Here is a 15,202-nt window from a genome sequence, read left to right on the forward strand (position 1 = left end):
GAAGCTCAGGACGCAGTCAGACTTCCATAGCACTGTATTTACACCCAAAGGCGCAAGTATATACGTACACAATACCTGGGAAACGGCGTAAAAGGACTTGTATACACGCCCACAGCAGCGAATGGGTTAACACATCCTGAGGGGATCCGATCTGAGCATATGTACATATTTTCAGAAACTTTCTTTCAGCCCAAATACCAACTATTGCAGGAGATTTGGCATGGTATCGACGAGGGTAACGTAACACATTTTCGATGAAAGCAGCAATATTCTGCCACCTAAAAAAATAAAGGCAAACTGTTCATCCATATTTCGCAGTTTCGCAGTGGAAAACCAGGGTCAGACCTGATGGCTCTACAAAACACAGGCAGTTCATAGAGGGATCGATAATGTTTATGGAGTCCTTTGAAGATAATAAGCACATAATTATGAACATCAAATAGGAACTGATTCTCGTTTGAAGTACTATAGATAATAATACATACATTCAAGAAGTACAAGCAGCAGCAAATGAAATTTTCATAGCTTGATGAGGAAAGTACCCCACATATTTGTATCAGACGAGGTAGCATTCGAAAGTTTTACACATAATAAATTCTGGGGTTCAGCTGCCATTACGTTTCTGTTCATAGTAACTCTACGAATATCCAGTTCTACTCACAGCATCCAGACAGACTTAGGCAATACAAACATTGCGGTGTTGTGCACAGACGAGATACAGCAAAATCGAGTAACTGTTAAATTCACACCTCGATCTGTTATTGAAACTGATTAGCCCATATCTGAGGAGATTCAAATAACAGAGCCATCTCGTAGCCCCAGATCTGAGCCGACGTCTTTTTTTTTGTTTGTTTCAGTGTGTACTTGGTGATGACAAAAAGAGAGGTGAATGGATTGATGCAGATGCTGTGGATACCCAGTTGAACGACTTAATCCAGTTAATGATTCCATTCTCCAGTATTACATAGTGCTGGATGACACCAATCATCGTGGGCCATATATGGAAGTAGGAATACATCATATTTCTTTCTCCTATATAGTAATAATTTTATTACACTCACACTTGCATGCATAGTATCATAAGAAGAAAGATGAATACTGATCCTAAGATGAACTTGATAAAAAATTACAGAACATTATAGCGTATGACGATGATGTGACACATTCCATCAACAACGCATTGCCACACGCACAAACACTGCATTCCGGTCCGTCTTTATCATGACATGGACTTACAACTCTGGCTTCTTTCCCATGATCTGGTCCATACTTCCCACAAACCAGACACTCTCGCAGGTGTTCAAAATGACTCTGAGCACTATGGGACTTAACTGCTGAGGTCATCAGTCCCCTAGAACTTTGAACTACTTAAACCTAACTAAACTAAGGACATCACACACATCCATGCCCGAGGCAGGATTCGAACCTGCGACCGTAGCGGTCGCGAGGTTCCAGACTGTAGCGCCTAGAACCGCTCGGCCACTCCGGCGGCCCTCGCAGGTGTCATGGACCTTATAGGCACCAGGCATCACCTTGACATCGCTCTTGGCCTAGAAGCAGAACTCCTCTGCTCGCTCTGTTACAGATCACCAGGTATATCCTGCAGCCACATTTGACTACTCTTTGATTGCTGGTGCTTTGAAGCACAGGATATGAGGAAGAGGAGGTTAATGTTTAATTAAGGTGGTCTGAGACGTCTTGTCACAGTTCGGGCGGCTCTCCCCGTCGGAGGTTCGAGTCCTCCCTCTGGCATGAATGTGTGTGTTGTCCTTAGCGTAAGTTAGTTTAAGTAGTGTGTAAGTCTAGGGAGCGATGATCTCATCAGTTTGATCCCATAGGAACTTACCTCAAATTTCCAAAAATTTAATTAAGAACAGGATATCGCAAGCTCATATTGACAACACTAATGTGGGCTAATGAGATCTTGCCACTTTTCCTAATGCTCACCGGGCTATTAGGAAATGGAGTTCCCCAGAAACGTCAGTGACCCGGGGGATCCTGCATTTAAGCGCTGTGCAATTCTCTGCTGTGTACTCACGCACCCCATGAAAGAAGGTAGTGATGCTATCGAAGAAAGCATTGCCTACATTTGGGTGAGAAATGATGTGATATCGCAGGGCAAGTTAATCGCAGAGTGGTTTGGAACTGTTCCCTACAGTGTCAAACTAGGCAATTTTTTTGGAATGCAGGAAGGCACTAAGCCGTGTAATCTACCTTGACGTATATTCACATGTTTTTGATCCACTAACTAGGGGCTCCAATTTCGTCCCTCATCAGAGAGATTTTGCCGATTAAAAGCATGTATTAATATCCAGAAATATATAGATATTGGGGATGAATTTTAATTTGCATAGTTGCTTCTGGTTTGCAATAGAAATTACCCAAAAGATGAAGCAGATATGATGACATAAAATACATCTAATGTCTGCGGGCACTGTAAATTTAAAGGCATCTCACTTGCCATAAACCTATAGGACCTATCAAATTTCGAGAAGAAGAATCTGGACTATTCAACTCACGATTATGGCCTGTATGTAGAGGAAAGAAGTCAAAAGATGGTGAGGGGTATCCTGTGCAGAGAGAATTGAAGCGTAAAGTAGTCGAACCTCAATACTTTTAAAAATTAGCTAGCCATTGTTTCATATACACTCCTAGAAATTGAAATAAGAACACCGTGAATTCATTGTCCCAGGAAGGGGAAACTTTATTGACACATTCCTGGGGTCAGATACATCACATGATCACACTGACAGAATCACAGGCACATAGACACAGGCAACAGAGCATGCACAATGTCGGCACTAGTACAGTGTATATCCACCTTTCGTAGCAATGCAGGCTGCTATTTTCCCATAGAGACGATCGTAGAGATGCTGGATGTAGTCCTGTGGAACGGCTTGCCATGCCATATCCACCTGGCGCCTCAGTTGGACCAGCGTTCGTGCTGGACGTGCAGACCGCGTGAGACGAGGCTTCATCCAGTCCCAAACATGCTCAATGGGCGACAGATCCGGAGATCTTGCTGGCCAGGGTAGTTGACTTACACCTTCTAGAGCACGTTGGGTGGCACGGGATACATGCGGACGTGCATTGTCCTGTTGGAACAGCAAGTTCCCTTGCCGGTCTAGGAATGGTAGAACGATGGGTTCGATGACGGTTTGGATGTACCGTGCACTATTCAGTGTCCCCTCGACGATCACCAGTGGTGTACGGCCAGTGTAGGAGATCGCTCCCCACACCATGATGCAGGGTGTTGGCCCTGTGTGCCTCGGTCGTATTCAGTCCTGATTGTGGCGCTCACCTGTACGGCGCCAAACACGCATACGACCATCATTGGCACCAAGGCAGAAGCGACTCTGATCGCTGAAGACGACACGTCTCCATTCGTCCCTCCATTCACGCCTGTCGCGACACCACTGGAGGCGGGCTGCACGATGTTGGGGCGTGAGCGGAAGACGGTCTAACGGTGTGCGGGACCGTAGCCCAGCTTCATGGAGACGGTTGCGAATGGTCCTCGCCGATACCCCAGGAGCAACAGTGTCCCTAATTTGCTGGGAAGTGGCGGTGCGGTCCCCTACGGCACTGCGTAGGATCCTACGGTCTTGGCGTGCATCCGTGCGTCGCTGCGGTCCGGTCCCAGGTCGACGGGCACGTGCACCTTCCGCCGACCACTGGCGACAACATCGATGTACTGTGGAGACCTCACGCCCCACGTGTTGAGCAATTCGGCGGTACGTCCACCCGGCCTCCCGCATGGCCACTATACGCCCTCGCTCAAAGTCCGTCAACTGCACATACGGTTCACGTCCACGCTGTCGCGGCATGCTACCAGTGTTAAAGACTGCGATGGAGCTCCGTATGCCACGGCAAACTGGCTGACACTGACGGCGGCGGTGCACAAATGCTGCGGAGCTAGCGCCATTCGACGGCCAACACCGCGGTTCCTGGTGTGTCCGCTGTGCCGTGCGTGAGATCATTGCTTGTACAGCCCTCTCGCAGTGTCCGGAGCAAGTATGGTGGGTCTGACACACCGGTGTCAATGTGTTCTTTTTTCCATTTCCAGGAGTGTATGTAGGTTTATTGCTTTTCTCCTTGGCTGAGAAGCAACACTGTCTTTGGGTCAAAAACATGTCCTTCCCACTCTCCTCCCTGTTTTCAAAACGTGTCAGTGCAAAGTATTTTTGCTGTAAACGCATAAACTCTCTTACCCAAAGTGGGTATCTTGAAAGACAGCTAGTTGACTGCTTGAGCCAGGAACCAGTGTGCTTGGAAATGCCTATAGAGGATAACATGTTTTTGAAGTTTAAGAACACCCACCACCAGGACCGATGTCCCTTCGGCAAATAGCTGACTTCCAAGAGTCTCCTAACCACTGTGATGCGCTGTGGAGGCAATCCCGCTGCCTCCAATACAACTTTCACAGAACGATATGTACCATATGCAGCATCTTATCAACTTCTGTGTTAATATTACTCCAGTCGCCACAAATTCGAGTCAAACGTCAGGGATAATCCTACAAGATAGTTGTTCTCTGCGCTCGTGAAACTTGCGTGGGAAGTTGATTGTATGTATCACTACCACATTTCTATGATCTGCACGTTGAAGAATGGCGCCTTACACGAGCAGCCAGCAGACTGCGATACGTATTTGTGGGCTGCCGTCGGACAGAGAAGCGGGAACTCCACGTAGAGATCACTGTTATCTAACAGAGAAGTCCCACGTGCAGCCCACGACACATACCACTTGAAATACCAACTGCCAGGACGCATACCCGTTATCTTCCATAATTTCAGCGGGTATGATGCTCATTTTCTTGTTGAGCACTGTCGTGATTTTGGCTTAAAAGGTGATAAGGTCAGCTTGATACCTAACACTACTGAAAAATCCTTTTTTGATTTCAAACAATTCGTGCGAGCATCCCTTCAGAAGCTTGCTGAGAGAATGCATATCCTCCATCGGGCATGGGAGTGTGTGTTGTCCATAGCGTAAGTTAGTTTAAATTGTATTAAGTATTGAGTAGGCTTAGGGACCGATGACCTCAGTAGTTAGGTCTCATAAGATCTTACAACTAATTTCCAATTTATTATATTATCACTGTTATTTCCTGACCCCCACGTTACAGAGTACAACTGAACTACGGAGAGAAAAAAATTGTTAATTCTCTTACCATTGGAAGAATGAAGTCACCCACGCAATTTCTCTAGTTACAAGGATGATGAAGTGAGGGGAGAGCTCGATTCCTATTGATGCAGACGTTTTCCACATTTTTTAAAAATTTCCTATTGTTCCAGAGGGAAAGGGGATGACCTTCATTCTCCCATCAATTTCATGTCACATAGTAGCTGAAAGAGGCATCATCAGGCTACATACTGACCTTGAATGTAATACACAGAAGCGCCCAGCGACCACGTAACCAGTACGACCTTCAATGTGCCACATTCAATTGCCTCATGTCCATGAGTAGGACGGCAGTTCCTGTGGGTGACCTTGAATGTACCATATACAGGTGCATGGACAGATAGAGGGGAGGAGGACGTGACCTTCAGTATACATCACACAATTTTGTAACTTTAACATGGTACCCCTTCTCAAGCTCAAGTGTAATATGGCATCAGAAATGTAAAGTTGTGCAGCTTTATATGATTAGTGACATTGAGATAAGACTCTTATTTCCTCCAGAACTCTCACTACATAATTACTTACAGCTTCTTTTTAGATAGGGGCTCTTGTACACACACGGGTCTACATAGCTTCTGGGTTACAGTCGATGGCCTTGAGCTTCGCACTGAATTTATTTTTGCAGCTGTAACACTTCTCTGATTTCCTTGGCTAATGGCCGCCCAATATACACTGAAGAGCAAAGAAACTGGTACACCTGAGTAATACAGGGTAGGGCTCCCGCGAGCACTCAGAAGTGCCGTAACACGATGTGGCATGGACTCGACTACTGTATGAAGTAGTGCTGGAGGGAACTGACACCATGAATTCTGCAGGGCGGTCCATAAATCCGTAAGAGTACGAGCGAATGGAGATCTCTTCTGAATAGCACGTAGCAAGGCATGCCATGTTTGGGGAGTTTAGTGGCCAGCGGAAGCGTTTAAACTCAAAAGAGTGTTCCTGGAACCACTCTGTAGCAATTTTGGACGTGTGGGGTGTCGATTTGTCCTGCTGGAATTGCCCAAGTCCGTCGGAATGCACAATGGACATGAATGGATGGAAGTGATCAGACAGGTGCCTACGTACGTGTTACCTGTCAGAGTCGTATCTGGACGTATCACGGGTCCCTTATCCCTCCAACTGCACACGCCCCACACCATAATAGAGTCCCCACCAGCTTGAAGAGTCCCTTGCTGACATGCAGGTTCCACGGATTCATGAGGTTGTCTCCATACCTGTGCACGTCCATCCGCTAGATACAATTTGATACGAGACTTGTCCGACCGGGCAACATGTTTCCAGTCATCAACAGTCCAATGTCGATGTTGAGGAGCCCAGGAGAGGCGTTAAGCTTTGTGTCGTGGAGTCATCAAGGATACACGAGTGGGCCTTCGGCCCTGAAAGCCCATATCGATGATTTTTCGTTGAATGATTCGCACGCTGACACTTGCAGATGGCCCAGCACTGAAATCTTCAGCAATTTGCGGAAAGGTTGCACTTGTGTCACGTTGAACGATTCTTTTCAGTCGTCGTTGGTCACGTTCTTGCAGGATCTTTTTCCCGCCGCATCGATGTCGTTGATCTGAAGTTTTACCGGATTCCTGATATTCACAGCACATTTGTGAAATGGTTGTACGGGAAAATCCGACTTCATCGCTACCTCGGAGATGCTGTGTCCCATTGCTCGTGCGCTGACTATAACACCACGTTCAAACCCACTTAAATCTTGATAACCTACGATTATAGCAGACGTAACCGATCTAACAACTGCGCCGGGCACTTGTTGTCTTATATAGGTGTTGCCGACTTCAGTGCAATATTCTGCTATTTACGTATCCAGTTTCTTTGGCGCTTCGGCGTATATAGTTTGTAGCAGACGGTTTTATCCAATAAAAAAACTGTTTGCCCCAAGTCTTAACGAAACTGGTATACAGTTTTTATAAAGATGATATCTCGCCCCTAATTGCAAGTATATTGCTTTACTTACATAAAGATTAATTCTACGTCTAAGTAGCAAGTGTACATCCTAGCGATATGTAACTAAAAGGCAGTGGCTGTTACATACTGAAGGCAAGAGCATAAATGCTGATAACATTCTCTTTGTAAATTTCTTTTTCTGTCACATTGCTTCAAGTGAGTATCTTGCTCAACGGCAAGGTACAAGCCTTTTGATTGTGTGTCTCTAACCCACCTCAGTAACCTCACTGGGAAAGGCGATCTACAGTTTAACCCACCTCAGTAACCTCACTGGGAAAGGGGACCTATAGTTTAACATGAAATATGTGTATTTCTTCACGAATCTTCACATCTCTGAGAGGTGAAGGCTAGGTTAATGACAAACTGAAATATTCAGTGGTCTTACTGTGACTCGATCCCGCAACCTTCGGTTCCCACGCTCGAATCGTATAAATAGGCAACTAGGCGTGACAATTGAGAATAAATGCTCATTATTTGTAGTTTTCTGTTTATTATTCAGTCTATAGCGTTTTTATCTATTTTAACAGTGTCATTTCCTTACAAACTTATTTTAATCCTATATTTTTTTATTAATGTTAAGCGTATGTTTATTGCTTATTGACGAACTGTAGACATACTTGGTATGCGCACATGCTTTCCTTCTCTACAAGAAGGTGTCATGTTGTTTTTCTTCAGAGATTGGAGCATTAGTGTTATCAGCAAAGAGAATTTTTCTTAATTATTGAGAGAAGCGAGGAAGTCATCGATGTACGTCAGTAACGGTATCAGTTGTAATGTGATACCTTGATGAAGTCTTGTATTAGTGTATACAAGTTTTGATAAGTGTTTCACTAAAATTTTAGCCTAATTTGAAGTTTGTGTCATCTCTACTCTTTGCACCCTATCTGCTATGTATTACCGGAAACAGTCCTTAACTACATCTCTTAGTCATATTGACTCCAGATTATCCAGCAGAATCTTATGCCAGCAGTATGAAAAGTCTTAAAAATATCTTAGCATATGCCTGTGAACCCAACGGTCTTGCCACAGTGGTACCACCGGTTCCCGTCAGATTATGGAAGTGTTGTCGGGCTTGGATAGCGATTGGATTGGGTGACCGTCTGGGTCTGTGGAGCGCTGTTGGCAAATGGAGTACACTCAAGCCTCGTGAAGCCAACTGAGGAGCTACTCGAGTTAGAAGTAGCGGTTCTGGCCACGAAAACTGACAACTACCGGGAGAGCGGCGTGCTGACCACATACCCTTCCAATCTGCATCCAGTGACTCCTATCGACTGAGGATGACGCGGCGGTCGGTAGGATCCGTTGGACCATCTGACGCCTGTTCGGACGGAATATGTATGCCCTTGAAACACTCATTTTTATCAAGAACATTTAATACCATTTTTGTAAATTCTAGTATGGATGATACTGTATTTCTGCCACTACGCTACCCAACTGCGATGCAGTTAAACGGTGGAATTTATTCAAGTAATTCATTGATCTCTGTTTTATAATTTAAGCCATTTTCTTTTAGAATGACGATAGCAAGGAGATGGGCCTTTGAGCGTACCAGTTGCGTGCGAGTGTTAATGCCTGTAGCTATCAGTGTCGTCTGCATTACTTTCCTTAGCGGAGGCATCACTTTTGCCTGTTTTAATCCGCACGAAAGTTTGTTAAAGAAAATTGTATTTTCAGTACTCATTGTTTCAGTGCGCAAGCAGGTATATTATTTAGGGCTGCTGACTAATTTTCATTAGGTTTTGATCAGTTTTACCGTCTTCATTCCCTGTTGTTGGGAATAACACCACTGTCCTCAGTACATAATTATCTAGTGATGTTTTTGGTAATTTTTTTAGAAATTTTTCTGGGATATGCTTTTATGGATAATTTATTGTCACCTTATTCCTGTTCCTTATCTGTATGTTATTACACCTTTATTTACCACTTTCAGTTTCTGTCTCATCCCAGACCCCTTTACTTTTATTCTTTGCACTGTACACTATTCAGCCATTAAGTGACTCTTTTAACCAATCAGCACCTTCTTTTTTTTTGTTTGAAACGTGTTAGGAATTTAAAAACTCTGGCGCACTGTGACACTTTTTCATGGAACTATGGTACTTCAGGGTCTGGGAGGACTGTCTAATACAAGCTGTTAACCAGTTGTTTTAATGAGACTCTGTTATTAAAACGGCCATATGAAATTCTTCAAAGAATTAATTATAAGGCTTGCGGAAAAGGCAGAACTTGTCTGCATTGGTTTATCGCAACTTATAATGTTTGCGTTTGACAGTACAAGAGGATCGAGAAGATTCATCTTAATCTTTATAAAACTATTGAAACCATAAGATGTTGTAACCACTTTAAATGTAATGATCTTGTACCTAAGTCACAAATACAAAAATGTAAAACAGTTCGAAGGCAACGAAAGCAGCCAGAAAAATTGCTCAAAGTGTTTGTCTGAGTCACACCTTAAGTAAAACCGCACTCCAATGTCTTTTTTAACCAACTGATTATAGATCTACAAATGATGCCAAATTGTAAACATGTTTCCACAGACAGATTTTAAATACCTTTAAGTATGTAGTATTGCTGTATCTACACTCCTGGAAATGGAAAAAAGAACACTTTGACACCGGTGTGTCAGACCCACCATACTTGCTCCGGACACTGCGAGAGGGCTGTACAAGCAATGATCACACGCACGGCACAGCGGACACACCAGGAACCGCGGTGTTGGCCGTCGAATGGCGCTAGCTCCGCAGCATTTGTGCACCGCCGCCGTCAGTGTCAGACAGTTTGCCGTGACATACGGAGCTCCATCGCAGTCTTTAACACTGGTAGCATGCCGCGACAGCGTGGACGTGAACCGTTTGTGCAGTTGACGGACTTTGAGCGAGGGCGTATAGTGGGCATGTGGGAGGCCGGGTGGACGTACCGCCGAATTGCTCAACACGTGGGGCGTGAGGTCTCCACAGTACATCGATGTTGTCGCCAGTGGTCGGCGGAAGGTGCACGTGCCCGTCGACCTGGGACCGGACCGCAGCGACGCACGGATGCACGCCAAGACCGTAGGATCCTACGCAGTGCCGTAGGGGACCGCACCGCCACTTCCCAGCAAATTAGGGACACTGTTGCTCCTGGGGTATCGGCGAGGACCATTCGCAACCGTCTCCATGAAGCTGGGCTACGGTCCCGCACACCGTTAGGCCGTCTTCCGCTCACGCCCCAACATCGTGCAGCCCGCCTCCAGTGGTGTCGCGACAGGCGTGAATGGAGGGACGAATGGAGACGTGTCGTCTTCAGCGATGAGAGTCGCTTCTGCCTTGGTGCCAATGATGGTCGTATGCGTGTTTGGCGCCGTGCAGGTGAGCGCCACAATCAGGACTGCATACGACCGAGGCACACAGGGACAACACCCGGCATCATGGTGTGGGGAGCGATCTCCTACACTGGCCGTACACCACTGGTGATCGTCGAGGGGACACTGAATAGTGCACGGTAAATCCAAACCGTCATCGAACCCATCGTTCTAGCATTCCTAGACCGGCAAGGGAACTTGCTGTTCCAACAGGACAATGCACGTCCGCATGTATCCCGTGCCACCCAACGTGCTCTAGAGGGTGTAAGTCAACTACCCTGGCCAGCAAGATCTCCGGATCTGTCCCCCATTGAGCATGTTTGGGACTGGATGAAGTGTCGTCTCACGCGGTCTGCACGTCCAGCACGAACGCTGGTCCAACTGAGGCGCCAGGTGGAAATGGCATGGCAAGCCGTTCCACAGGACTACATCCAGCATCTCTACGATCGTCTCCATGGGAGAATAGCAGCCTGCATTGCTGCGAAAGGTGGATATACACTGTACTAGTGCCGACATTGTGCATGCTCTGTTGCCTGTGTCTATGTGCCTGTGGTTCTGTCAGTGTGATCATGTGATGTATCTGACCCCAGCAATGTGTCAATAAAGTTTCCCCTTCCTCGGACAATGAATTCACGGTGTTCTTATTTCAATTTCCAGGAGTGTATTATAAGATTTGAGATAAGTTTCGTCCAAAACACAGCTTGTTTTAATTAGTCCTTCACTGTCAGGCCGTGTAATTTTACCCATGTCGTCGAAGAGAAGGTTATAGGGCTGATTTGTAGTCAGCTTTATTACTGTTATTACGCAGATACGTTTTCCAGTCTCAAATGTCATTATAATGGCTCAGACGTATAGAGTGCATTGGTAAAAGAATAGCTCCTAAAGAAGAACTGGATTTCTGCTGAACCAAGCAATCCCATTACATTCATTCTCCCTCATCATTTCAGTAACGCTGGACTCTGATAGAATTTTTCAGCTCTCGCTTTTTAATGGCAGGCTCCAATCAGATCTCGCCGACAGTTCGCAGATACAATTTTCATGCCCTGTTTCCGTCTTGATGGAGTCTCTTTACATTTGCTTGTACAAAAAGCATCGTATTTTGTGCCTTTCCTGGTACTGCTACATTGCTTGTTTAACACAGCGTATCTTTGATCAATAGGAATTACTCAATACAAATATTTACACAATGAAAAACTTGTAAAAACTAATTGAACGACTTGCGTTGACCAACGGACTATTATCTGACCACAAAAATGTACGATACACATTTACACAACCTACGTTGTTAATTACAGACATCTTTCTAATGGTCGACTGACTCTATGCCACATACTTGTTGCGAACAGAAACACAAAACTGAGACTGATTTTGTTTGAAAACTAACGGAACTAATATCACTAATCAAAAGCATGAGACACGTATGCAGGTTTCCCCACAGATGATACATTACATTTACTGAATTCTATTAATGCTGAACTCCAGCTAAGCGATTTCTCAGTCCTTTAATAATTAATTTATGTTTACGGACCTGATGCTTACTGCTTTAGCAAAGATAATGATCTAAAAATTAGGGTTCGAAAATTGTATAATATATGCAAGAAAAAATAAAAATATCGGCCTGTAAAACAAAGTAGGTTGTTTAGAATCAAAAATTTCCTTCGAATCAAAACTGTTGTTGATAAAACACTATAACGAATGAAACGTATGGATCGTGTCGGTTCTGACGTCTCTTAATACTTCTATAAGTTCGCACAAAACTAAGCGAAAAGATTTAACATGAAATGGGAGCAACCACCTATGAACTAAAAATGAAAGCAGCAAAAGAAACACGTTTAAGATCTTATAAAATGATTGCTTTCCTGGCTTTACTACACTAAAACAGGTTAGGGGATTTGAGGTGGAAACACAGACGATATATTTAAAGTACAGAGATGAATTTCTTCGGCTCCACTAACATTTATAATAAGATCGGTATAACGGGTGGTTCAGTCGTTCCCTCCCCGCTCCCCCCCCCCCACCACCCCCTGCAGAAAAAAGAAAAAACAGTCTGTAGAGCACTTACTCTCGTGAGGCGAAGTTCCCGAGTTCGAGTCTCGGTCCGACACACTATTTTAATCTACCAGGAAGTTTCATAATGAGAAATATTGGCATTGAAAGAACAATTAGTGTAGCCAACACGCAACAGAAGCAGAATAATATGGAAGATAGAACGAACACCAACACGAGGAAGGAGGTCAGTCAAATGAAAGCAATTATAACAGACGAGAAAGAGGCACATGTTAGACGGAGGAAAATAAAGGATTCGAAATATATTTTAAGTCCCCTAATATAGAGAGTGAAGCATACGACGAAAAAGTTTTTCAGTTTAGTTTTCTGTGTTAAACGGAATAGTTAATTAGTTAGTTACTTGGGATAAGTATACGTTAGAATTTTTTTTTTTTTTTTTTTTTTTTTTTTTTTTTTTTTTGTAAAAGCATATCGTTCATTACGACTCTATGAACTGAATTCCAGGGTAAAGTGTGAATAAATCTAGAGTTACGTGTTCGTGTAATGGCGTTAACACATAATTCATTTTAGGTAACTTCGCTATCCTACGTCAGTATACCAGTGAATGACAAACGGTGCGGAACACATACAAGTCGTAGATGATTGCCTGGAGTCGTTTTAGTGATTTCTCTTTATCTTAGGTAGTAGCGAGTGTAAGGAAACTATATGGGTTCCCAAAATCGCACCAGTCGAATGCAGTGATGAGTCCCTAAAAGAAGACCTTCTGGAGGATTGCTTCATACTGACATACTACTCTAGCTCTTTCGATGCCGACAGTCCCTCATGCTTTCTTTTCTTCTATCTCCTCTCCATCAGAATTCTGGACATTAACTGAAGACTCAATATGTAACCACACAGTAATGACCATATTTTTTAAATACATTTCATATTTTCTGTGTTATCTTTTCCGAAAACTATAGGAGTTTAACGATCTTCAAATAAAATTTGCACGCTAGAGGAAAAAGTGGTGGCATCCGATAAAGAGGTATATAACTGAGTTGTTCGAATCCCGTTCTAGAAAAATTTTCGTTTGTCATGAAAACTTCGCTAAATTCTTCTGCATTGCACCGTTCATTTCATTTCAGGTCATTTGCACTACACGAAAAGAAATAACCACCCAAAAGACACGGTCATATTTCAATGGAAATCCGTACATGTACACACAATTTGCGGATATGTAAATGGTTAGAGCTGCAATTCTCTGTGATGGGTGGAACAACCACCAGACTGCGTTAGTGTTGTTGGTGTTTAGTGTACTTGCAGGCCTGGTAGGGTATATAACGGGCGTGAAGAGCGTCAGACTTTGAGTGATCACTGTGTAGAACACGGAAACGCCGCATAACCGTGTGGGACACTGTTATGAGCTACTGACAGATTTTCCAGGTGTCTCATTGTTGGTCTCCATTTGGTCGGCTGTTAGAACCACGCAATGTACAGATTTGTGAGGCATTCGGATGTGACACTGGCCCGACGTTAGGCTTCACGAGAACGTGAAGGTAGGCATATTCGTAGTCAAGGCTCCGATCGACTACATCCAACCACCACAAGGGAGGAGCGCCGTATTGTGCATCAAGCAATCGTAACCCCTTCACATTTGCGCCTGTCATCTGATAACAAGTAATTGAGTCCCTGCTACATTCTGTGTTATGCCGCACTATTGGTCGGAAACTAGCAGCAGCCGGCCTAGGTAAATACCATGCTATGCGTAGGCTGACGCAAACATCACAAAACAAACGACTATATTGGAGCAGTGCCACGGCCAGGAATCATTGACTGCTGAAAAACTGTGTCGCATTGTGTTCAGCGATGAATTGCGGTTCTGCATACGCTGGATGACCATCTTCGGTGAGCACGGCGACGACTTAGGACAGCTCCCATTCCTCCAGTCTTTTGGAGATGCACAGAGGAGTTACTCCAGACATCAAGTAGTGGGGAGCCATGAGGTGTTAAGGTCGCGACTGGTAGAAATTGTGGGAACTCTAACGGCACAACGGTACGTCAGGGGCATTCTCATGGTATCATGTGTTACTTCCCATACGGCAGTATCGTGGTACCACTTTTTAGCAGGGCGATGCTTGTCCACACATGACACGTGTCTATATGCATTATTTCGAGATGTTACTGATAGATGTGTCGGACCAGTTCGGACGCAAACTCCGTCCCAGTGTCAGTATCCAGGGTATCAAAGACCGGTTACAACGTTTGTGGACCACATTGTCCCAGGAAAGGATACAACGACTTTGTGGCGCCCTTTTCAATCCAATCAGTGACTGCATCCAGGACAGAGAGATTGCAGCGTCATACTGATAAGTGGGTCCATACTGCCAAGTTCTCTGCAAATTTCATCCGATTTTATAACCACTGAAATAACACCACATACCACCTCAACCAGTGACGTTTATTTTCGTTTCATCCTACTTTATAGGGTGCTCACTTTTTACATCAGTGTATTTCAATTAGTATGTACCCATTTTGCAAGTTAAACCAAGCACGTTCCCCCAGAGGAGCTATTCTTACGAGCACCATAGTGGAGCTCCTGGTTGTAGCGTCCAGTTATAATACGAGAAAACAAGAGTCACAATAAAAGTTTGAGTCAGCCGTTATATCATGCTCAGATATACTACGGTTATGGTGCCTGTACGTAATAAGCTGGAGCCTGGGTTCGATTATTAGTCTGACAAAGAT

The sequence above is a fragment of the Schistocerca serialis genome, chromosome 3 (genome assembly GCF_023864345.2).
Source record: "Schistocerca serialis cubense isolate TAMUIC-IGC-003099 chromosome 3, iqSchSeri2.2, whole genome shotgun sequence".
Classification (NCBI taxonomy): domain Eukaryota; kingdom Metazoa; phylum Arthropoda; class Insecta; order Orthoptera; family Acrididae; genus Schistocerca; species Schistocerca serialis.